Source organism: Pseudorca crassidens, unplaced genomic scaffold, assembly GCF_039906515.1.
Source record: "Pseudorca crassidens isolate mPseCra1 unplaced genomic scaffold, mPseCra1.hap1 Scaffold_69, whole genome shotgun sequence".
Lineage (NCBI taxonomy): Eukaryota > Metazoa > Chordata > Mammalia > Artiodactyla > Delphinidae > Pseudorca > Pseudorca crassidens.
In genome coordinates this window covers 391,400-416,440 of record NW_027136321.1, presented here as the reverse complement: position 1 = coordinate 416,440, position 25,041 = coordinate 391,400, and the positions used below count along the sequence as shown (strand labels likewise).

Genomic DNA, 25,041 nt, shown 5'->3' with positions numbered 1-25,041 from the left:
CTTATGTACAATGCAGTATCACTCAGCAATGAAATCTATGTCATCAGGCCCGTAGCAGCATAATGAGTGGATTCAGGTACGATGATTCTAACTGAAATAATTCACACAGAAAAAGAAACATCATAAGATATCAGGAATACACAGAATGTAAACTTGGCTACACAGGAACTGAATTCCAAAACAGAAGAGGGTCTCAAATTTAGAAAACCAACTTATGCTTGCTTAAGGGGAAAGGTGAGTTGGGGTGCTGCATAAAACCAGAGATTGAAATGAGCACAGATAAAGTTCCTTAAGCCAAATATGGAATAGACAAGAGCTACTCCTTGCTCAACGAAATGGACTCAACACCCCATATTAAACGCCTAAGAATGTACCTGACTAGTAAGTATCTTAAAACCTATGGATTGCTATGTCTCCAAAAGAGAATCAAGCGTGTGTACAGGGGCATAAACGCAGCAGTGATAGGATTGGAGAGGTTCGGTGAGCAAATGAAGACCCTTTGAAGTCATATTGCATGGTACCCATTCCACGGGTCTCAACTCTCCAGGTTTAAGGTATTCTTCCTTCAGCTAAAACATGCATGTGGAACCCAGAGTATGATCAACCGTGTGAACGGGAGACGTGTTCAAATATGTCTCAGTTTTCCTCCCCTGGTACTCGGGTGCAACATTCCAGACGCTTTACTAACACTCTCCCCACTTGGAGAGTCAGCGCCTTTAACCTCCTGTTTGGCCCAGTTTGCATTTTCTGCGGAAGATGAACGGGAATAGGGAGAACCAATGAGAGACTAGCTGGAGGTGTCTGGACGGGCAAATTTAACTCTCATTTCCCACCAGGAAGAGGAAATAACCAAAGGCTCAGCGTGCCGTGCCGGAACCAGATTAGGGCCTGAAGCCATCCTGCGGTGTTGCGGCCAGCTCACAAGAAAGCGAGTTGAAGAAAGGAGCTCAGGGGCACTGTAATTCACAAACCTGCAGACTTATAAATGACAGCTATCGTCCAAAAATATACTGAAGTAAGGCTGCCAAGAGGACTTGAAAGCGGGGCAGAATTACAGGAAACCGATTTCAGGAGGTAAACTGGAATTGCATTGAAAGCATAGGAAAAGAGGCAGAACGTCCACAATGATGCACTTGGCCAAAAAGGGCGTATGCGTTTTTTCCTGAATATATTCAGGAAAAAACGCATACGCCCTTTTTGGCCAACCAAGCAAGCTTGCAAAGGAAATCTGCACTACAATGAAGTCTCACTTCCCCCCGGTCAAAAGGGCCATCTGAAAAAAGTGTAAAATCCAGAAAGGCAGGACAGGCCATGGAGAACTGGGAGCCTTGTTATGCTGATGGGCGGGATGTAAATTGCCAACAGACACTCGGGAGAAGTGTATGGTGTTTCCTGAAACATCTAAAAAACAAAGCAACAGAGCCTAGGGCACTTCCACTTATGGTCCTATAGCTTAGGGAAATTAAAATCAAAAAGACACAGCCACCCCAAAGTTTGGGACGCCTCTTTTTACAAGAACCTCGTTTACCGTACAAGTTCAGTATCACAGAAAGTGAAAAATGGATAAAGAACTTGTGGTACTTATGTACAATGCAGTATCACTCAGCAATGAAATCTATGTCATCAGGCCCATAGCAGCATAATGAGTGGATTCAGGTACGATGATTCTAACTGAAATAATTCACACAGAAAAAGAAACATCATAAGATATCAGGAATACACAGAATGTAAACTTGGCTACACAGGAACTGAATTCCAAAACAGAAGAGGGTCTCAAATTTAGAAAACCAACTTATGCTTGCTTAAGGGGAAAGGTGAGTTGGGGTGCTGCATAAAACCAGAGATTGAAATGAGCACAGATAAAGTTCCTTAAGCCAAATATGGAATAGACAAGAGCTACTCCTTGCTCAACGAAATGGACTCAACACCCCATATTAAACGCCTAAGAATGTACCTGACTAGTAAGTATCTTAAAACCTATGGATTGCTATGTCTCCAAAAGAGAATCAAGCGTGTGTACAGGGGCATAAACGCAGCAGTGATAGGATTGGAGAGGTTCGGTGAGCAAATGAAGACCCTTTGAAGTCATATTGCATGGTACCCATTCCACGGGTCTCAACTCTCCAGGTTTAAGGTATTCTTCCTTCAGCTAAAACATGCATGTGGAACCCAGAGTATGATCAACCGTGTGAACGGGAGACGTGTTCAAATATGTCTCAGTTTTCCTCCCCTGGTACTCGGGTGCAACATTCCAGACGCTTTACTAACACTCTCCCCACTTGGAGAGTCAGCGCCTTTAACCTCCTGTTTGGCCCAGTTTGCATTTTCTGCGGAAGATGAACAGGAATACGGAGAACCAATGAGAGACTAGCTGGAGGTGTCTGGACGGGCAAATTTAACTCTCATTTCCCACCAGGAAGAGGAAATAACCAAAGGCTCAGCGTGCCGTGCCGGAACCAGATTAGGGCCTGAAGCCATCCTGCGGTGTTGCGGCCAGCTCACAAGAAAGCGAGTTGAAGAAAGGAGCTCAGGGGCACTGTAATTCACAAACCTGCAGACTTATAAATGACAGCTATCGTCCAAAAATATACTGAAGTAAGGCTGCCAAGAGGACTTGAAAGCGGGGCAGAATTACAGGAAACCGATTTCAGGAGGTAGACTGGAATTGCATTGAAAGCATAGGAAAAGAGGCAGAACGTCCACAATGATGCACTTGGCCAAAAAGGGCGTATGCGTTTTTTCCTGAATATATTCAGGAAAAAACGCATACGCCCTTTTTGGCCAACCAAGCAAGCTTGCAAAGGAAATCTGCACTACAATGAAGTCTCACTTCCCCCCGGTCAAAAGGGCCATCTGAAAAAAGTGTAAAATCCAGAAAGGCAGGACAGGCCATGGAGAACTGGGAGCCTTGTTATGCTGATGGGCGGGATGTAAATTGCCAACAGACACTCGGGAGAAGTGTATGGTGTTTCCTGAAACATCTAAAAAACAAAGCAACAGAGCCTAGGGCACTTCCACTTATGGTCCTATAGCTTAGGGAAATTAAAATCAAAAAGACACAGCCACCCCAAAGTTTGGGACGCCTCTGTTTACAAGAACCTCGTTTACCTTACAAGTTCAGTATCACAGAAAGTGAAAAATGGATAAAGAACATGTGGTACTTATGTACAATGCAGTATCACTCAGCAATGAAATCTATGTCATCAGGCCCGTAGCAGCATAATGAGTGGATTCAGGTACGATGATTCTAACTGAAATAAGTCACACAGAAAAAGAAACATCATAAGATATCACTAATACATGGAATGTAAATTTGGCTACACAGGAACTGAATTCCAAAACAGAACAGGGTCTCAAATTTAGAAAACCAACTTATGCTTGCTTAAGGGGAAAGGTGAGTTGGGGTGCTGCATAAAACCAGAGATTGAAATGAGCACAGATAAAGTTCCTTAAGCCAAATATGGAATAGACAAGAGCTACTCCTTGCTCAACGAAATGGACTCAACACCCCATATTAAACGCCTAAGAATGTACCTGACTAGTAAGTATCTTAAAACCTATGGATTGCTATGTCTCCAAAAGAGAATCAATCGTATGTACAGGGGCATAAACGCAGCAGTGATAGGATTGGAGCGGTTCGGTGAGCAAATGAAGACCCTTTGAAGTCATATTGCATGGTACCCATTCCACGGGTCTCAACTCTCCAGGTTTAAGGTATTCTTCCTTCAGCAAAAACATGCATGTGGAACCCAGAGTATGATCAACCGTGTGAACGGGAGACGTGTTCAAATATGTCTCAGTTTTCCTCCCCTGGTAGTCGGGTGCAACATTCCAGGCGCTTTACTAACACTCTCCCCACTTGGAGAGTCAGCGCCTTTAAACTCCTGTTTGGCCCAGTTTGCAATTTCTGCGGAAGATGAACGGGAATAGGGAGAACCAATGAGAGACTAGCTGGATGTGTCTGGACGGGCAAATTTAACTCTCATTTCCCACCAGGAAGAGGAAATAACCAAAGGCTCAGCGTGCCGTGCCGGAACCAGATTAGGGCCTGAAGCCATCCTGCGGTGTTGCGGCCAGCTCACAAGAAAGCGAGTTGAAGAAAGGAGCTCAGGGGCACTGTAATTCACAAACCTGCAGAGTTATAAATGACAGCTATCGTCCAAAAATATACTGAAGTAAGGCTGCCAAGAGGACTTGAATGCGGGGCAGAATTGCAGGAAACCGATTTCAGGAGGTAGACTGGAATTGTATTGAAAGCATAGGAAAAGAGACAGAACGTCCACAATGATGCACTTGGCCAAAAAGGGCGTATGCGTTTTTTCCTGAATATATTCAGGAAAAAACGCATACGCCCTTTTTGGCCAACCAAGCAAACTTGCAAAGGAAATCTGCACTACAATGAAGTCTCACTTCCCCCCGGTCAAAAGGGCCATCTGAAAAAAGTGTAAAATCCAGAAAGGCAGGACAGGCCATGGAGAACTGGGAGCCTTGTTATGCTGATGGGCGGGATGTAAATTGCCAACAGACACTCGGGAGAAGTGTATGGTGTTTCCTGAAACATCTAAAAAACAAAGCAACAGAGCCTAGGGCACTTCCACTTATGGTCCTATAGCTTAGGGAAATTAAAATCAAAAAGACACAGCCACCCCAAAGTTTGGGACGCCTCTTTTTACAAGAACCTCGTTTACCGTACAAGTTCAGTATCACAGAAAGTGAAAAATGGATAAAGAACTTGTGGTACTTATGTACAATGCAGTATCACTCAGCAATGAAATCTATGTCATCAGGCCCGTAGCAGCATAATGAGTGGATTCAGGTACGATGATTCTAACTGAAATAATTCGCACAGAAAAAGAAACATCATAAGATATCAGGAATACACAGAATGTAAACTTGGCTACACAGGAACTGAATTCCAAAACAGAAGAGGGTCTCAAATTTAGAAAACCAACTTATGCTTGCTTAAGGGGAAAGGTGAGTTGGGGTGCTGCATAAAACCAGAGATTGAAATGAGCACAGATAAAGTTCCTTAAGCCAAATATGGAATAGACAAGAGCTACTCCTTGCTCAACGAAATGGACTCAACACCCCATATTAAACGCCTAAGAATGTACCTGACTAGTAAGTATCTTAAAACCTATGGATTGCTATGTCTCCAAAAGAGAATCAAGCGTGTGTACAGGGGCATAAACGCAGCAGTGATAGGATTGGAGAGGTTCGGTGAGCAAATGAAGACCCTTTGAAGTCATATTGCATGGTACCCATTCCACGGGTCTCAACTCTCCAGGTTTAAGGTATTCTTCCTTCAGCTAAAACATGCATGTGGAACCCAGAGTATGATCAACCGTGTGAACGGGAGACGTGTTCAAATATGTCTCAGTTTTCCTCCCCTGGTACTCGGGTGCAACATTCCAGACGCTTTACTAACACTCTCCCCACTTGGAGAGTCAGCGCCTTTAACCTCCTGTTTGGCCCAGTTTGCATTTTCTGCGGAAGATGAACAGGAATACGGAGAACCAATGAGAGACTAGCTGGAGGTGTCTGGACGGGCAAATTTAACTCTCATTTCCCACCAGGAAGAGGAAATAACCAAAGGCTCAGCGTGCCGTGCCGGAACCAGATTAGGGCCTGAAGCCATCCTGCGGTGTTGCGGCCAGCTCACAAGAAAGCGAGTTGAAGAAAGGAGCTCAGGGGCACTGTAATTCACAAACCTGCAGACTTATAAATGACAGCTATCGTCCAAAAATATACTGAAGTAAGGCTGCCAAGAGGACTTGAAAGCGGGGCAGAATTACAGGAAACCGATTTCAGGAGGTAAACTGGAATTGCATTGAAAGCATAGGAAAAGAGGCAGAACGTCCACAATGATGCACTTGGCCAAAAAGGGCGTATGCGTTTTTTCCTGAATATATTCAGGAAAAAACGCATACGCCCTTTTTGGCCAACCAAGCAAACTTGCAAAGGAAATCTGCACTACAATGAAGTCTCACTTCCCCCCGGTCAAAAGGGCCATCTGAAAAAAGTGTAAAATCCAGAAAGGCAGGACAGGCCATGGAGAACTGGGAGCCTTGTTATGCTGATGGGCGGGATGTAAATTGCCAACAGACACTCGGGAGAAGTGTATGGTGTTTCCTGAAACATCTAAAAAACAAAGCAACAGAGCCTAGGGCACTTCCACTTATGGTCCTATAGCTTAGGGAAATTAAAATCAAAAAGACACAGCCACCCCAAAGTTTGGGACGCCTCTGTTTACAAGAACCTCGTTTACCGTACAAGTTCAGTATCACAGAAAATGAAAAATGGATAAAGAACTTGTGGTACTTATGTACAATGCAGTATCACTCAGCAATGAAATCTATGTCATCAGGCCCGTAGCAGCATAATGAGTGGATTCAGGTACGATGATTCTAACTGAAATAATTCACACAGAAAAAGAAACATCATAAGATATCAGGAATACACAGAATGTAAACTTGGCTACACAGGAACTGAATTCCAAAACAGAAGAGGGTCTCAAATTTAGAAAACCAACTTATGCTTGCTTAAGGGGAAAGGTGAGTTGGGGTGCTGCATAAAACCAGAGATTGAAATGAGCACAGATAAAGTTCCTTAAGCCAAATATGGAATAGACAAGAGCTACTCCTTGCTCAACGAAATGGACTCAACACCCCATATTAAACGCCTAAGAATGTACCTGACTAGTAAGTATCTTAAAACCTATGGATTGCTATGTCTCCAAAAGAGAATCAAGCGTGTGTACAGGGGCATAAACGCAGCAGTGATAGGATTGGAGAGGTTCGGTGAGCAAATGAAGACCCTTTGAAGTCATATTGCATGGTACCCATTCCACGGGTCTCAACTCTCCAGGTTTAAGGTATTCTTCCTTCAGCTAAAACATGCATGTGGAACCCAGAGTATGATCAACCGTGTGAACGGGAGACGTGTTCAAATATGTCTCAGTTTTCCTCCCCTGGTACTCGGGTGCAACATTCCAGACGCTTTACTAACACTCTCCCCACTTGGAGAGTCAGCGCCTTTAACCTCCTGTTTGGCCCAGTTTGCATTTTCTGCGGAAGATGAACGGGAATAGGGAGAACCAATGAGAGACTAGCTGGAGGTGTCTGGACGGGCAAATTTAACTCTCATTTCCCACCAGGAAGAGGAAATAACCAAAGGCTCAGCGTGCCGTGCCGGAACCAGATTAGGGCCTGAAGCCATCCTGCGGTGTTGCGGCCAGCTCACAAGAAAGCGAGTTGAAGAAAGGAGCTCAGGGGCACTGTAATTCACAAACCTGCAGAGTTATAAATGACAGCTATCGTCCAAAAATATACTGAAGTAAGGCTGCCAAGAGGACTTGAAAGCGGGGCAGAATTACAGGAAACCGATTTCAGGAGGTAAACTGGAATTGCATTGAAAGCATAGGAAAAGAGGCAGAACGTCCACAATGATGCACTTGGCCAAAAAGGGCGTATGCGTTTTTTCCTGAATATATTCAGGAAAAAACGCATACGCCCTTTTTGGCCAACCAAGCATGCTTGCAAAGGAAATCTGCACTACAATGAAGTCTCACTTCCCCCCGGTCAAAAGGGCCATCTGAAAAATGTGTAAAATCCAGAAAGGCAGGACAGGCCATGGAGAACTGGGAGCCTTGTTATGCTGATGGGCGGGATGTAAATTGCCAACAGACACTCGGGAGAAGTGTATGGTGTTTCCTGAAACATCTAAAAAACAAAGCAACAGAGCCTAGGGCACTTCCACTTATGGTCCTATAGCTTAGGGAAATTAAAATCAAAAAGACACAGCCACCCCAAAGTTTGGGACGCCTCTGTTTACAAGAACCTCGTTTACCGTACAAGTTCAGTATCACAGAAAATGAAAAATGGATAAAGAACTTGTGGTACTTATGTACAATGCAGTATCACTCAGCAATGAAATCTATGTCATCAGGCCCGTAGCAGCATAATGAGTGGATTCAGGTACGATGATTCTAACTGAAATAATTCACACAGAAAAAGAAACATCATAAGATATCAGGAATACACAGAATGTAAACTTGGCTACACAGGAACTGAATTCCAAAACAGAAGAGGGTCTCAAATTTAGAAAACCAACTTATGCTTGCTTAAGGGGAAAGGTGAGTTGGGGTGCTGCATAAAACCAGAGATTGAAATGAGCACAGATAAAGTTCCTTAAGCCAAATATGGAATAGACAAGAGCTACTCCTTGCTCAACGAAATGGACTCAACACCCCATATTAAACGCCTAAGAATGTACCTGACTAGTAAGTATCTTAAAACCTATGGATTGCTATGTCTCCAAAAGAGAATCAAGCGTGTGTACAGGGGCATAAACGCAGCAGTGATAGGATTGGAGAGGTTCGGTGAGCAAATGAAGACCCTTTGAAGTCATATTGCATGGTACCCATTCCACGGGTCTCAACTCTCCAGGTTTAAGGTATTCTTCCTTCAGCTAAAACATGCATGTGGAACCCAGAGTATGATCAACCGTGTGAACGGGAGACGTGTTCAAATATGTCTCAGTTTTCCTCCCCTGGTACTCGGGTGCAACATTCCAGACGCTTTACTAACACTCTCCCGACTTGGAGAGTCAGCGCCTTTAACCTCCTGTTTGGCCCAGTTTGCATTTTCTGCGGAAGATGAACAGGAATACGGAGAACCAATGAGAGACTAGCTGGAGGTGTCTGGACGGGCAAATTTAACTCTCATTTCCCACCAGGAAGAGGAAATAACCAAAGGCTCAGCGTGCCGTGCCGGAACCAGATTAGGGCCTGAAGCCATCCTGCGGTGTTGCGGCCAGCTCACAAGAAAGCGAGTTGAAGAAAGGAGCTCAGGGGCACTGTAATTCACAAACCTGCAGACTTATAAATGACAGCTATCGTCCAAAAATATACTGAAGTAAGGCTGCCAAGAGGACTTGAAAGCGGGGCAGAATTACAGGAAACCGATTTCAGGAGGTAAACTGGAATTGCATTGAAAGCATAGGAAAAGAGGCAGAACGTCCACAATGATGCACTTGGCCAAAAAGGGCGTATGCGTTTTTTCCTGAATATATTCAGGAAAAAACGCATACGCCCTTTTTGGCCAACCAAGCAAACTTGCAAAGGAAATCTGCACTACAATGAAGTCTCACTTCCCCCCGGTCAAAAGGGCCATCTGAAAAAAGTGTAAAATCCAGAAAGGCAGGACAGGCCATGGAGAACTGGGAGCCTTGTTATGCTGATGGGCGGGATGTAAATTGCCAACAGACACTCGGGAGAAGTGTATGGTGTTTCCTGAAACATCTAAAAAACAAAGCAACAGAGCCTAGGGCACTTCCACTTATGGTCCTATAGCTTAGGGAAATTAAAATCAAAAAGACACAGCCACCCCAAAGTTTGGGACGCCTCTGTTTACAAGAACCTCGTTTACCGTACAAGTTCAGTATCACAGAAAATGAAAAATGGATAAAGAACTTGTGGTACTTATGTACAATGCAGTATCACTCAGCAATGAAATCTATGTCATCAGGCCCGTAGCAGCATAATGAGTGGATTCAGGTACGATGATTCTAACTGAAATAATTCACACAGAAAAAGAAACATCATAAGATATCAGGAATACACAGAATGTAAACTTGGCTACACAGGAACTGAATTCCAAAACAGAAGAGGGTCTCAAATTTAGAAAACCAACTTATGCTTGCTTAAGGGGAAAGGTGAGTTGGGGTGCTGCATAAAACCAGAGATTGAAATGAGCACAGATAAAGTTCCTTAAGCCAAATATGGAATAGACAAGAGCTACTCCTTGCTCAACGAAATGGACTCAACACCCCATATTAAACGCCTAAGAATGTACCTGACTAGTAAGTATCTTAAAACCTATGGATTGCTATGTCTCCAAAAGAGAATCAAGCGTGTGTACAGGGGCATAAACGCAGCAGTGATAGGATTGGAGAGGTTCGGTGAGCAAATGAAGACCCTTTGAAGTCATATTGCATGGTACCCATTCCACGGGTCTCAACTCTCCAGGTTTAAGGTATTCTTCCTTCAGCTAAAACATGCATGTGGAACCCAGAGTATGATCAACCGTGTGAACGGGAGACGTGTTCAAATATGTCTCAGTTTTCCTCCCCTGGTACTCGGGTGCAACATTCCAGACGCTTTACTAACACTCTCCCCACTTGGAGAGTCAGCGCCTTTAACCTCCTGTTTGGCCCAGTTTGCATTTTCTGCGGAAGATGAACGGGAATAGGGAGAACCAATGAGAGACTAGCTGGAGGTGTCTGGACGGGCAAATTTAACTCTCATTTCCCACCAGGAAGAGGAAATAACCAAAGGCTCAGCGTGCCGTGCCGGAACCAGATTAGGGCCTGAAGCCATCCTGCGGTGTTGCGGCCAGCTCACAAGAAAGCGAGTTGAAGAAAGGAGCTCAGGGGCACTGTAATTCACAAACCTGCAGAGTTATAAATGACAGCTATCGTCCAAAAATATACTGAAGTAAGGCTGCCAAGAGGACTTGAAAGCGGGGCAGAATTACAGGAAACCGATTTCAGGAGGTAAACTGGAATTGCATTGAAAGCATAGGAAAAGAGGCAGAACGTCCACAATGATGCACTTGGCCAAAAAGGGCGTATGCGTTTTTTCCTGAATATATTCAGGAAAAAACGCATACGCCCTTTTTGGCCAACCAAGCAAACTTGCAAAGGAAATCTGCACTACAATGAAGTCTCACTTCCCCCCGGTCAAAAGGGCCATCTGAAAAAAGTGTAAAATCCAGAAAGGCAGGACAGGCCATGGAGAACTGGGAGCCTTGTTATGCTGATGGGCGGGATGTAAATTGCCAACAGACACTCGGGAGAAGTGTATGGTGTTTCCTGAAACATCTAAAAAACAAAGCAACAGAGCCTAGGGCACTTCCACTTATGGTCCTATAGCTTAGGGAAATTAAAATCAAAAAGACACAGCCACCCCAAAGTTTGGGACGCCTCTGTTTACAAGAACCTCGTTTACCGTACAAGTTCAGTATCACAGAAAATGAAAAATGGATAAAGAACTTGTGGTACTTATGTACAATGCAGTATCACTCAGCAATGAAATCTATGTCATCAGGCCCGTAGCAGCATAATGAGTGGATTCAGGTACGATGATTCTAACTGAAATAATTCACACAGAAAAAGAAACATCATAAGATATCAGGAATACACAGAATGTAAACTTGGCTACACAGGAACTGAATTCCAAAACAGAAGAGGGTCTCAAATTTAGAAAACCAACTTATGCTTGCTTAAGGGGAAAGGTGAGTTGGGGTGCTGCATAAAACCAGAGATTGAAATGAGCACAGATAAAGTTCCTTAAGCCAAATATGGAATAGACAAGAGCTACTCCTTGCTCAACGAAATGGACTCAACACCCCATATTAAACGCCTAAGAATGTACCTGACTAGTAAGTATCTTAAAACCTATGGATTGCTATGTCTCCAAAAGAGAATCAAGCGTGTGTACAGGGGCATAAACGCAGCAGTGATAGGATTGGAGAGGTTCGGTGAGCAAATGAAGACCCTTTGAAGTCATATTGCATGGTACCCATTCCACGGGTCTCAACTCTCCAGGTTTAAGGTATTCTTCCTTCAGCTAAAACATGCATGTGGAACCCAGAGTATGATCAACCGTGTGAACGGGAGACGTGTTCAAATATGTCTCAGTTTTCCTCCCCTGGTACTCGGGTGCAACATTCCAGACGCTTTACTAACACTCTCCCCACTTGGAGAGTCAGCGCCTTTAACCTCCTGTTTGGCCCAGTTTGCATTTTCTGCGGAAGATGAACAGGAATACGGAGAACCAATGAGAGACTAGCTGGAGGTGTCTGGACGGGCAAATTTAACTCTCATTTCCCACCAGGAAGAGGAAATAACCAAAGGCTCAGCGTGCCGTGCCGGAACCAGATTAGGGCCTGAAGCCATCCTGCGGTGTTGCGGCCAGCTCACAAGAAAGCGAGTTGAAGAAAGGAGCTGAGGGGCACTGTAATTCACAAACCTGCAGACTTATAAATGACAGCTATCGTCCAAAAATATACTGAAGTAAGGCTGCCAAGAGGACTTGAAAGCGGGGCAGAATTACAGGAAACCGATTTCAGGAGGTAAACTGGAATTGCATTGAAAGCATAGGAAAAGAGGCAGAACGTCCACAATGATGCACTTGGCCAAAAAGGGCGTATGCGTTTTTTCCTGAATATATTCAGGAAAAAACGCATACGCCCTTTTTGGCCAACCAAGCAAACTTGCAAAGGAAATCTGCACTACAATGAAGTCTCACTTCCCCCCGGTCAAAAGGGCCATCTGAAAAATGTGTAAAATCCAGAAAGGCAGGACAGGCCATGGAGAACTGGGAGCCTTGTTATGCTGATGGGCGGGATGTAAATTGCCAACAGACACTCGGGAGAAGTGTATGGTGTTTCCTGAAACATCTAAAAAACAAAGCAACAGAGCCTAGGGCACTTCCACTTATGGTCCTATAGCTTAGGGAAATTAAAATCAAAAAGACACAGCCACCCCAAAGTTTGGGACGCCTCTGTTTACAAGAACCTCGTTTACCGTACAAGTTCAGTATCACAGAAAATGAAAAATGGATAAAGAACTTGTGGTACTTATGTACAATGCAGTATCACTCAGCAATGAAATCTATGTCATCAGGCCCGTAGCAGCATAATGAGTGGATTCAGGTACGATGATTCTAACTGAAATAATTCACACAGAAAAAGAAACATCATAAGATATCAGGAATACACAGAATGTAAACTTGGCTACACAGGAACTGAATTCCAAAACAGAAGAGGGTCTCAAATTTAGAAAACCAACTTATGCTTGCTTAAGGGGAAAGGTGAGTTGGGGTGCTGCATAAAACCAGAGATTGAAATGAGCACAGATAAAGTTCCTTAAGCCAAATATGGAATAGACAAGAGCTACTCCTTGCTCAACGAAATGGACTCAACACCCCATATTAAACGCCTAAGAATGTACCTGACTAGTAAGTATCTTAAAACCTATGGATTGCTATGTCTCCAAAAGAGAATCAAGCGTGTGTACAGGGGCATAAACGCAGCAGTGATAGGATTGGAGAGGTTCGGTGAGCAAATGAAGACCCTTTGAAGTCATATTGCATGGTACCCATTCCACGGGTCTCAACTCTCCAGGTTTAAGGTATTCTTCCTTCAGCTAAAACATGCATGTGGAACCCAGAGTATGATCAACCGTGTGAACGGGAGACGTGTTCAAATATGTCTCAGTTTTCCTCCCCTGGTACTCGGGTGCAACATTCCAGACGCTTTACTAACACTCTCCCCACTTGGAGAGTCAGCGCCTTTAACCTCCTGTTTGGCCCAGTTTGCATTTTCTGCGGAAGATGAACGGGAATAGGGAGAACCAATGAGAGACTAGCTGGAGGTGTCTGGACGGGCAAATTTAACTCTCATTTCCCACCAGGAAGAGGAAATAACCAAAGGCTCAGCGTGCCGTGCCGGAACCAGATTAGGGCCTGAAGCCATCCTGCGGTGTTGCGGCCAGCTCACAAGAAAGCGAGTTGAAGAAAGGAGCTCAGGGGCACTGTAATTCACAAACCTGCAGAGTTATAAATGACAGCTATCGTCCAAAAATATACTGAAGTAAGGCTGCCAAGAGGACTTGAAAGCGGGGCAGAATTACAGGAAACCGATTTCAGGAGGTAAACTGGAATTGCATTGAAAGCATAGGAAAAGAGGCAGAACGTCCACAATGATGCACTTGGCCAAAAAGGGCGTATGCGTTTTTTCCTGAATATATTCAGGAAAAAACGCATACGCCCTTTTTGGCCAACCAAGCAAACTTGCAAAGGAAATCTGCACTACAATGAAGTCTCACTTCCCCCCGGTCAAAAGGGCCATCTGAAAAAAGTGTAAAATCCAGAAAGGCAGGACAGGCCATGGAGAACTGGGAGCCTTGTTATGCTGATGGGCGGGATGTAAATTGCCAACAGACACTCGGGAGAAGTGTATGGTGTTTCCTGAAACATCTAAAAAACAAAGCAACAGAGCCTAGGGCACTTCCACTTATGGTCCTATAGCTTAGGGAAATTAAAATCAAAAAGACACAGCCACCCCAAAGTTTGGGACGCCTCTGTTTACAAGAACCTCGTTTACCGTACAAGTTCAGTATCACAGAAAATGAAAAATGGATAAAGAACTTGTGGTACTTATGTACAATGCAGTATCACTCAGCAATGAAATCTATGTCATCAGGCCCGTAGCAGCATAATGAGTGGATTCAGGTACGATGATTCTAACTGAAATAATTCACACAGAAAAAGAAACATCATAAGATATCAGGAATACACAGAATGTAAACTTGGCTACACAGGAACTGAATTCCAAAACAGAAGAGGGTCTCAAATTTAGAAAACCAACTTATGCTTGCTTAAGGGGAAAGGTGAGTTGGGGTGCTGCATAAAACCAGAGATTGAAATGAGCACAGATAAAGTTCCTTAAGCCAAATATGGAATAGACAAGAGCTACTCCTTGCTCAACGAAATGGACTCAACACCCCATATTAAACGCCTAAGAATGTACCTGACTAGTAAGTATCTTAAAACCTATGGATTGCTATGTCTCCAAAAGAGAATCAAGCGTGTGTACAGGGGCATAAACGCAGCAGTGATAGGATTGGAGAGGTTCGGTGAGCAAATGAAGACCCTTTGAAGTCATATTGCATGGTACCCATTCCACGGGTCTCAACTCTCCAGGTTTAAGGTATTCTTCCTTCAGCTAAAACATGCATGTGGAACCCAGAGTATGATCAACCGTGTGAACGGGAGACGTGTTCAAATATGTCTCAGTTTTCCTCCCCTGGTACTCGGGTGCAACATTCCAGACGCTTTACTAACACTCTCCCCACTTGGAGAGTCAGCGCCTTTAACCTCCTGTTTGGCCCAGTTTGCATTTTCTGCGGAAGATGAACGGGAATAGGGAGAACCAATGAGAGACTAGCTGGAGGTGTCTGGACGGGCAAATTTAACTCTCATTTCCCACCAGGAAGAGGAAATAACCAAAGGCTCAGCGTGCCGTGCCGGAACCAGATTAGGGCCTGAAGCCATCCTGCGGTGTTGCGGCCAGCTCACAAGAAAGCGAGTTGAAGAAAGGAGCTCAGGGGCACTGTAATTCACAAACCTGCAGAGTTATAAATGACAGCTATCGTCCAAAAATATACTGAAGTAAGGCTGCCAAGAGGACTTGAAAGCGGGGCAGAATTACAGGAAACCGATTTCAGGAGGTAAACTGGAATTGCATTGAAAGCATAGGAAAAGAGGCAGAACGTCCACAATGATGCACTTGGCCAAAAAGGGCGTATGCGTTTTTTCCTGAATATATTCAGGAAAAAACGCATACGCCCTTTTTGGCCAACCAAGCATGCTTGCAAAGGAAATCTGCACTACAATGAAGTCTCACTTCCCCCCGGTCAAAAGGGCCATCTGAAAAAAGTGTAAAATCCAGAAAGGCAGGACAGGCCATGGAGAACTGGGAGCCTTGTTATGCTGATGGGCGGGATGTAAATTGCCAACAGACACTCGGGAGAAGTGTATGGTGTTTCCTGAAACATCTAAAAAACAAAGCAACAGAGCCTAGGGCACTTCCACTTATGGTCCTATAGCTTAGGGAAATTAAAATCAAAAAGACACAGCCACCCCAAAGTTTGGGACGCCTCTGTTTACAAGAACCTCGTTTACCGTACAAGTTCAGTATCACAGAAAATGAAAAATGGATAAAGAACTTGTGGTACTTATGTACAATGCAGTATCACTCAGCAATGAAATCTATGTCATCAGGCCCGTAGCAGCATAATGAGTGGATTCAGGTACGATGATTCTAACTGAAATAATTCACACAGAAAAAGAAACATCATAAGATATCAGGAATACACAGAATGTAAACTTGGCTACACAGGAACTGAATTCCAAAACAGAAGAGGGTCTCAAATTTAGAAAACCAACTTATGCTTGCTTAAGGGGAAAGGTGAGTTGGGGTGCTGCATAAAACCAGAGATTGAAATGAGCACAGATAAAGTTCCTTAAGCCAAATATGGAATAGACAAGAGCTACTCCTTGCTCAACGAAATGGACTCAACACCCCATATTAAACGCCTAAGAATGTACCTGACTAGTAAGTATCTTAAAACCTATGGATTGCTATGTCTCCAAAAGAGAATCAAGCGTGTGTACAGGGGCATAAACGCAGCAGTGATAGGATTGGAGAGGTTCGGTGAGCAAATGAAGACCCTTTGAAGTCATATTGCATGGTACCCATTCCACGGGTCTCAACTCTCCAGGTTTAAGGTATTCTTCCTTCAGCTAAAACATGCATGTGGAACCCAGAGTATGATCAACCGTGTGAACGGGAGACGTGTTCAAATATGTCTCAGTTTTCCTCCCCTGGTACTCGGGTGCAACATTCCAGACGCTTTACTAACACTCTCCCCACTTGGAGAGTCAGCGCCTTTAACCTCCTGTTTGGCCCAGTTTGCATTTTCTGCGGAAGATGAACAGGAATACGGAGAACCAATGAGAGACTAGCTGGAGGTGTCTGGACGGGCAAATTTAACTCTCATTTCCCACCAGGAAGAGGAAATAACCAAAGGCTCAGCGTGCCGTGCCGGAACCAGATTAGGGCCTGAAGCCATCCTGCGGTGTTGCGGCCAGCTCACAAGAAAGCGAGTTGAAGAAAGGAGCTCAGGGGCACTGTAATTCACAAACCTGCAGACTTATAAATGACAGCTATCGTCCAAAAATATACTGAAGTAAGGCTGCCAAGAGGACTTGAAAGCGGGGCAGAATTACAGGAAACCGATTTCAGGAGGTAAACTGGAATTGCATTGAAAGCATAGGAAAAGAGGCAGAACGTCCACAATGATGCACTTGGCCAAAAAGGGCGTATGCGTTTTTTCCTGAATATATTCAGGAAAAAACGCATACGCCCTTTTTGGCCAACCAAGCAAACTTGCAAAGGAAATCTGCACTACAATGAAGTCTCACTTCCCCCCGGTCAAAAGGGCCATCTGAAAAAAGTGTAAAATCCAGAAAGGCAGGACAGGCCATGGAGAACTGGGAGCCTTGTTATGCTGATGGGCGGGATGTAAATTGCCAACAGACACTCGGGAGAAGTGTATGGTGTTTCCTGAAACATCTAAAAAACAAAGCAACAGAGCCTAGGGCACTTCCACTTATGGTCCTATAGCTTAGGGAAATTAAAATCAAAAAGACACAGCCACCCCAAAGTTTGGGACGCCTCTGTTTACAAGAACCTCGTTTACCGTACAAGTTCAGTATCACAGAAAATGAAAAATGGATAAAGAACTTGTGGTACTTATGTACAATGCAGTATCACTCAGCAATGAAATCTATGTCATCAGGCCCGTAGCAGCATAATGAGTGGATTCAGGTACGATGATTCTAACTGAAATAATTCACACAGAAAAAGAAACATCATAAGATATCAGGAATACACAGAATGTAAACTTGGCTACACAGGAACTGAATTCCAAAACAGAAGAGGGTCTCAAATTTAGAAAACCAACTTATGCTTGCTTAAGGGGAAAGGTGAGTTGGGGTGCTGCATAAAACCAGAGATTGAAATGAGCACAGATAAAGTTCCTTAAGCCAAATATGGAATAGACAAGAGCTACTCCTTGCTCAACGAAATGGACTCAACACCCCATATTAAACGCCTAAGAATGTACCTGACTAGTAAGTATCTTAAAACCTATGGATTGCTATGTCTCCAAAAGAGAATCAAGCGTGTGTACAGGGGCATAAACGCAGCAGTGATAGGATTGGAGAGGTTCGGTGAGCAAATGAAGACCCTTTGAAGTCATATTGCATGGTACCCATTCCACGGGTCTCAACTCTCCAGGTTTAAGGTATTCTTCCTTCAGCTAAAACATGCATGTGGAACCCAGAGTATGATCAACCGTGTGAACGGGAGACGTGTTCAAATATGTCTCAGTTTTCCTCCCCTGGTACTCGGGTGCAACATTCCAGACGCTTTACTAACACTCTCCCCACTTGGAGAGTCAGCGCCTTTAACCTCCTGTTTGGCCCAGTTTGCATTTTCTGCGGAAGATGAACGGGAATAGGGAGAACCAATGAGAGACTAGCTGGAGGTGTCTGGACGGGCAAATTTAACTCTCATTTCCCACCAGGAAGAGGAAATAACCAAAGGCTCAGCGTGCCGTGCCGGAACCAGATTAGGGCCTGAAGCCATCCTGCGGTGTTGCGGCCAGCTCACAAGAAAGCGAGTTGAAGAAAGGAGCTCAGGGGCACTGTAATTCACAAACCTGCAGAGTTATAAATGACAGCTATCGTCCAAAAATATACTGAAGTAAGGCTGCCAAGAGGACTTGAAAGCGGGGCAGAATTACAGGAAACCGATTTCAGGAGGTAAACTGGAATTGCATTGAAAGCATAGGAAAAGAGGCAGAACGTCCACAATGATGCACTTGGCCAAAAAGGGCGTATGCGTTTTTTCCTGAATATATTCAGGAAAAAACGCATACGCCCTTTTTGGCCAACCAAGCAAACTTGCAAAGGAAATCTGCACTACAATGAAGTCTCACTTCCCCCCGGTCAAAAGGGCCATCTGAAAAAAGTGTAAAATCCAGAAAGGCAGGACAGGCCATGGAGAACTGGGAGCCTTGTTATGCTGATGGGCGGGATGTAAATTGCCAACAGACACTCGGGAGAAGTGTATGGTGTTTCCTGAAACATCTAAAAAACAAAGCAACAGAGCCTAGGGCACTTCCACTTATGGTCCTATAGCTTAGGGAAATTAAAATCAAAAAGACACAGCCACCCCAAAGTTTGGGACGCCTCTGTTTACAAGAACCTCGTTTACCGTACAAGTTCAGTATCACAGAAAATGAAAAATGGATAAAGAACTTGTGGTACTTATGTACAATGCAGTATCACTCAGCAATGAAATCTATGTCATCAGGCCCGTAGCAGCATAATGAGTGGATTCAGGTACGATGATTCTAACTGAAATAATTCACACAGAAAAAGAAACATCATAAGATATCAGGAATACACAGAATGTAAACTTGGCTACACAGGAACTGAATTCCAAAACAGAAGAGGGTCTCAAATTTAGAAAACCAACTTATGCTTGCTTAAGGGGAAAGGTGAGTTGGGGTGCTGCATAAAACCAGAGATTGAAATGAGCACAGATAAAGTTCCTTAAGCCAAATATGGAATAGACAAGAGCTACTCCTTGCTCAACGAAATGGACTCAACACCCCATATTAAACGCCTAAGAATGTACCTGACTAGTAAGTATCTTAAAACCTATGGATTGCTATGTCTCCAAAAGAGAATCAAGCGTGTGTACAGGGGCATAAACGCAGCAGTGATAGGATTGGAGAGGTTCGGTGAGCAAATGAAGACCCTTTGAAGTCATATTGCATGGTACCCATTCCACGGGTCTCAACTCTCCAGGTTTAAGGTATTCTTCCTTCAGCTAAAACATGCATGTGGAACCCAGAGTATGATCAACCGTGTGAACGGGAGACGTGTTCAAATATGTCTCAGTTTTCCTCCCCTGGTACTCGGGTGCAACATTCCAGACGCTTTACTAACACTCTCCCCACTTGGAGAGTCAGCGCCTTTAACCTCCTGTTTGGCCCAGTTTGCATTTTCTGCGGAAGATGAACAGGAATACGGAGAACCAATGAGAGACTAGCTGGAGGTGTCTGGACGGGCAAATTTAACTCTCATTTCCCACCAGGAAGAGGAAATAACCAAAGGCTCAGCGTGCCGTGCCGGAACCAGATTAGGGCCTGAAGCCATCCTGCGGTGTTGCGGCCAGCTCACAAGAAAGCGAGTTGAAGAAAGGAGCTGAGGGGCACTGTAATTCACAAACCTGCAGACTTATAAATGACAGCTATCGTCCAAAAATATACTGAAGTAAGGCTGCCAAGAGGACTTGAAAGCGGGGCAGAATTACAGGAAACCGATTTCAGGAGGTAAACTGGAATTGCATTGAAAGCATAGGAAAAGAGGCAGAACGTCCACAATGATGCACTTGGCCAAAAAGGGCGTATGCGTTTTTTCCTGAATATATTCAGGAAAAAACGCATACGCCCTTTTTGGCCAACCAAGCAAACTTGCAAAGGAAATCTGCACTACAATGAAGTCTCACTTCCCCCCGGTCAAAAGGGCCATCTGAAAAATGTGTAAAATCCAGAAAGGCAGGACAGGCCATGGAGAACTGGGAGCCTTGTTATGCTGATGGGCGGGATGTAAATTGCCAACAGACACTCGGGAGAAGTGTATGGTGTTTCCTGAAACATCTAAAAAACAAAGCAACAGAGCCTAGGGCACTTCCACTTATGGTCCTATAGCTTAGGGAAATTAAAATCAAAAAGACACAGCCACCCCAAAGTTTGGGACGCCTCTGTTTACAAGAACCTCGTTTACCGTACAAGTTCAGTATCACAGAAAATGAAAAATGGATAAAGAACTTGTGGTACTTATGTACAATGCAGTATCACTCAGCAATGAAATCTATGTCATCAGGCCCGTAGCAGCATAATGAGTGGATTCAGGTACGATGATTCTAACTGAAATAATTCACACAGAAAAAGAAACATCATAAGATATCAGGAATACACAGAATGTAAACTTGGCTACACAGGAACTGAATTCCAAAACAGAAGAGGGTCTCAAATTTAGAAAACCAACTTATGCTTGCTTAAGGGGAAAGGTGAGTTGGGGTGCTGCATAAAACCAGAGATTGAAATGAGCACAGATAAAGTTCCTTAAGCCAAATATGGAATAGACAAGAGCTACTCCTTGCTCAACGAAATGGACTCAACACCCCATATTAAACGCCTAAGAATGTACCTGACTAGTAAGTATCTTAAAACCTATGGATTGCTATGTCTCCAAAAGAGAATCAAGCGTGTGTACAGGGGCATAAACGCAGCAGTGATAGGATTGGAGAGGTTCGGTGAGCAAATGAAGACCCTTTGAAGTCATATTGCATGGTACCCATTCCACGGGTCTCAACTCTCCAGGTTTAAGGTATTCTTCCTTCAGCTAAAACATGCATGTGGAACCCAGAGTATGATCAACCGTGTGAACGGGAGACGTGTTCAAATATGTCTCAGTTTTCCTCCCCTGGTACTCGGGTGCAACATTCCAGACGCTTTACTAACACTCTCCCCACTTGGAGAGTCAGCGCCTTTAACCTCCTGTTTGGCCCAGTTTGCATTTTCTGCGGAAGATGAACGGGAATAGGGAGAACCAATGAGAGACTAGCTGGAGGTGTCTGGACGGGCAAATTTAACTCTCATTTCCCACCAGGAAGAGGAAATAACCAAAGGCTCAGCGTGCCGTGCCGGAACCAGATTAGGGCCTGAAGCCATCCTGCGGTGTTGCGGCCAGCTCACAAGAAAGCGAGTTGAAGAAAGGAGCTCAGGGGCACTGTAATTCACAAACCTGCAGAGTTATAAATGACAGCTATCGTCCAAAAATATACTGAAGTAAGGCTGCCAAGAGGACTTGAAAGCGGGGCAGAATTACAGGAAACCGATTTCAGGAGGTAAACTGGAATTGCATTGAAAGCATAGGAAAAGAGGCAGAACGTCCACAATGATGCACTTGGCCAAAAAGGGCGTATGCGTTTTTTCCTGAATATATTCAGGAAAAAACGCATACGCCCTTTTTGGCCAACCAAGCAAACTTGCAAAGGAAATCTGCACTACAATGAAGTCTCACTTCCCCCCGGTCAAAAGGGCCATCTGAAAAAAGTGTAAAATCCAGAAAGGCAGGACAGGCCATGGAGAACTGGGAGCCTTGTTATGCTGATGGGCGGGATGTAAATTGCCAACAGACACTCGGGAGAAGTGTATGGTGTTTCCTGAAACATCTAAAAAACAAAGCAACAGAGCCTAGGGCACTTCCACTTATGGTCCTATAGCTTAGGGAAATTAAAATCAAAAAGACACAGCCACCCCAAAGTTTGGGACGCCTCTGTTTACAAGAACCTCGTTTACCGTACAAGTTCAGTATCACAGAAAATGAAAAATGGATAAAGAACTTGTGGTACTTATGTACAATGCAGTATCACTCAGCAATGAAATCTATGTCATCAGGCCCGTAGCAGCATAATGAGTGGATTCAGGTACGATGATTCTAACTGAAATAATTCACACAGAAAAAGAAACATCATAAGATATCAGGAATACACAGAATGTAAACTTGGCTACACAGGAACTGAATTCCAAAACAGAAGAGGGTCTCAAATTTAGAAAACCAACTTATGCTTGCTTAAGGGGAAAGGTGAGTTGGGGTGCTGCATAAAACCAGAGATTGAAATGAGCACAGATAAAGTTCCTTAAGCCAAATATGGAATAGACAAGAGCTACTCCTTGCTCAACGAAATGGACTCAACACCCCATATTAAACGCCTAAGAATGTACCTGACTAGTAAGTATCTTAAAACCTATGGATTGCTATGTCTCCAAAAGAGAATCAAGCGTGTGTACAGGGGCATAAACGCAGCAGTGATAGGATTGGAGAGGTTCGGTGAGCAAATGAAGACCCTTTGAAGTCATATTGCATGGTACCCATTCCACGGGTCTCAACTCTCCAGGTTTAAGGTATTCTTCCTTCAGCTAAAACATGCATGTGGAACCCAGAGTATGATCAACCGTGTGAACGGGAGACGTGTTCAAATATGTCTCAGTTTTCCTCCCCTGGTACTCGGGTGCAACATTCCAGACGCTTTACTAACACTCTCCCCACTTGGAGAGTCAGCGCCTTTAACCTCCTGTTTGGCCCAGTTTGCATTTTCTGCGGAAGATGAACAGGAATACGGAGAACCAATGAGAGACTAGCTGGAGGTGTCTGGACGGGCAAATTTAACTCTCATTTCCCACCAGGAAGAGGAAATAACCAAAGGCTCAGCGTGCCGTGCCGGAACCAGATTAGGGCCTGAAGCCATCCTGCGGTGTTGCGGCCAGCTCACAAGAAAGCGAGTTGAAGAAAGGAGCTCAGGGGCACTGTAATTCACAAACCTGCAGACTTATAAATGACAGCTATCGTCCAAAAATATACTGAAGTAAGGCTGCCAAGAGGACTTGAAAGCGGGGCAGAATTACAGGAAACCGATTTCAGGAGGTAAACTGGAATTGCATTGAAAGCATAGGAAAAGAGGCAGAACGTCCACAAAGATGCACTTGGCCAAAAAGGGCGTATGCGTTTTTTCCTGAATATATTCAGGAAAAAACGCATACGCCCTTTTTGGCCAACCAAGCAAGCTTGCAAAGGAAATCTGCACTACAATGAAGTCTCACTTCCCCCCGGTCAAAAGGGCCATCTGAAAAAAGTGTAAAATCCAGAAAGGCAGGACAGGCCATGGAGAACTGGGAGCCTTGTTATGCTGATGGGCGGGATGTAAATTGCCAACAGACACTTGGGAGAAGTGTATGGTGTTTCCTGAAACATCTAAAAAACAAAGCAACAGAGCCTAGGGCACTTCTACTTATGGTCTTATAGCTTAGGGAAATTAAAATAAAAAAGACACAGCCACCCCAAAGTTTGGGACGCCTCTGTTTACAAGAACCTCGTTTACCTTACAAGTTCAGTATCACAGAAAGTGAAAAATGGATAAAGAACATGTGGTACTTAAGTACAATGCAGTATCACTCAGCAATGAAATCTATGTCATCAGGCCCGTAGCAGCATAATGAGTGGATTCAGGTACGATGATTCTAACTGAAATAAGTCACACAGAAAAAGAAACATCATAAGATATCACTAATACATGGAATGTAAACTTGGCTACACAGGAACTGAATTCCAAAACAGAACAGGGTCTCAAATTTAGAAAACCAACTTATGCTTGCTTAAGGGGAAAGGTGAGTTGGGGTGCTGCATAAAACCAGAGATTGAAATGAACACAGATAAAGTTCCTTAAGCCAAATATGGAATAGACAAGAGCTACTCCTTGCTCAACGAAATGGACTCAACACCCCATATTAAACGCCTAAGAATGTACCTGACTAGTAAGTATCTTAAAACCTATGGATTGCTATGTCTCCAAAAGAGAATCAATCGTATGTACAGGGGCATAAACGCAGCAGTGATAGGATTGGAGCGGTTCGGTGAGCAAATGAAGACCCTTTGAAGTCATATTGCATGGTACCCATTCCACGGGTCTCAACTCTCCAGGTTTAAGGTATTCTTCCTTCAGCAAAAACATGCATGTGGAACCCAGAGTATGATCAACCGTGTGAACGGGAGACGTGTTCAAATATGTCTCAGTTTTCCTCCCCTGGTAGTCGGGTGCAACATTCCAGGCGCTTTACTAACACTCTCCCCACTTGGAGAGTCAGCGCCTTTAACCTCCTGTTTGGCCCAGTTTGCAATTTCTGCGGAAGATGAACAGGAATAGGGAGAACCAATGAGAGACTAGCTGGATGTGTCTGGACGGGCAAATTTAACTCTCATTTCCCACCAGGAAGAGGAAATAACCAAAGGCTCAGCGTGCCGTGCCGGAACCAGATTAGGGCCTGAAGCCATCCTGCGGTGTTGCGGCCAGCTCACAAGAAAGCGAGTTGAAGAAAGGAGCTCAGGGGCACTGTAATTCACAAACCTGCAGAGTTATAAATGACAGCTATCGTCCAAAAATATACTGAAGTAAGGCTGCCAAGAGGACTTGAAAGCGGGGCAGAATTACAGGAAACCGATTTCAGGAGGTAGACTGGAATTGCATTGAAAGCATAGGAAAAGAGACAGAACGTCCACAATGATGCACTTGGCCAAAAAGGGCATATGCGTTTTTTCCTGAATATATTCAGGAAAAAACGCATACGCCCTTTTTGGCCAACCAAGCAAGCTTGCAAAGGAAATCTGCACTACAATGAAGTCTCACTTCCCCACGGTCAAAAGGGCCATCTGAAAAAAGTGTAAAATCCAGAAAGGCAGGACAGGCCATGGAGAACTGGGAGCCTTGTTATGCTGAT

General features: G+C 44.2%; 1 long non-coding RNA gene across 1 annotated transcript in view; it reads right to left on the bottom strand.

Moving 5' to 3' along the window:
- The window catches only part of LOC137218250 (uncharacterized), a 168,103-nt gene extending 144,357 nt beyond the window's left edge, over window positions 1–23,746 (bottom strand). Inside the window, exon 1 of the long non-coding RNA XR_010940574.1 lies at window positions 23,702–23,746. This is a non-coding gene — a long non-coding RNA (uncharacterized lncRNA). The remainder of the gene's footprint in view (window positions 1–23,701) is intronic.
- Window positions 23,747–25,041: the final 1,295 nt, after the last annotated feature.